Genomic DNA, 682 nt, shown 5'->3' with positions numbered 1-682 from the left:
TTCCTGTTCGTTACTTGGGTGTCCCTTTATCTCAAGCTAGGTTGAAGATTGTTGATTATGGTCCTTTGATAGCTAGGGTTAAAGGTCGTATTTTTAATTGGAAGTCTAAGTTCCTTTCTTTTGGGGGACGAAGACAACTCATTATTTCGGTCCTTCAATCTATTCAGCTTCATTGGATGTCTGTGTTCTTATTTTCGTCTGGGATTGCCCATGATCTTGAATCTATTTTCCGGAAATTCCTTTGGGCTCCAAGGGAGGATCCGCGAGGTAGGTGCAGGTTATCTTGGGATGTGGTGTGTAGGCCCATTAAGTCAGGCCCATTGTCAGGTTTTTGGTCATAAAATTTATTCTTGTGTTAAAGCTCCTAGTATGAATAAAGGTAAGCAAGTTGATGGGAGGAAAGATGTAGATGGTTTTATCAGAGTAGAGAAAAAGCATTGGCGACCGAAAATTGGAAATAAGGCCAAAGGTAAAGAACTTGAGATCGTCACAAATCTTGTTCGTCCGGTGGATGTGAGAGCAAGCACCTTGAATACGGATCAGTTAGAAATAAGGAATACTGGGACTAATGACGTTGCTACAACAAGTGCGATTATGAAGAATACTGCAAAGGACATAGGTAATGTTGGTTCTAGGTCTTCTTCTTCTCAATCTATAAACTCTTCGTCCCATTCTTGGCCTA

Source organism: Cynara cardunculus, unplaced genomic scaffold (assembly GCF_001531365.2).
Source record: "Cynara cardunculus var. scolymus isolate 2C unplaced genomic scaffold, CcrdV1 Un_Scaffold_2373, whole genome shotgun sequence".
NCBI lineage: Eukaryota > Viridiplantae > Streptophyta > Magnoliopsida > Asterales > Asteraceae > Cynara > Cynara cardunculus.
This window is presented reverse-complemented; position numbering follows the sequence as displayed.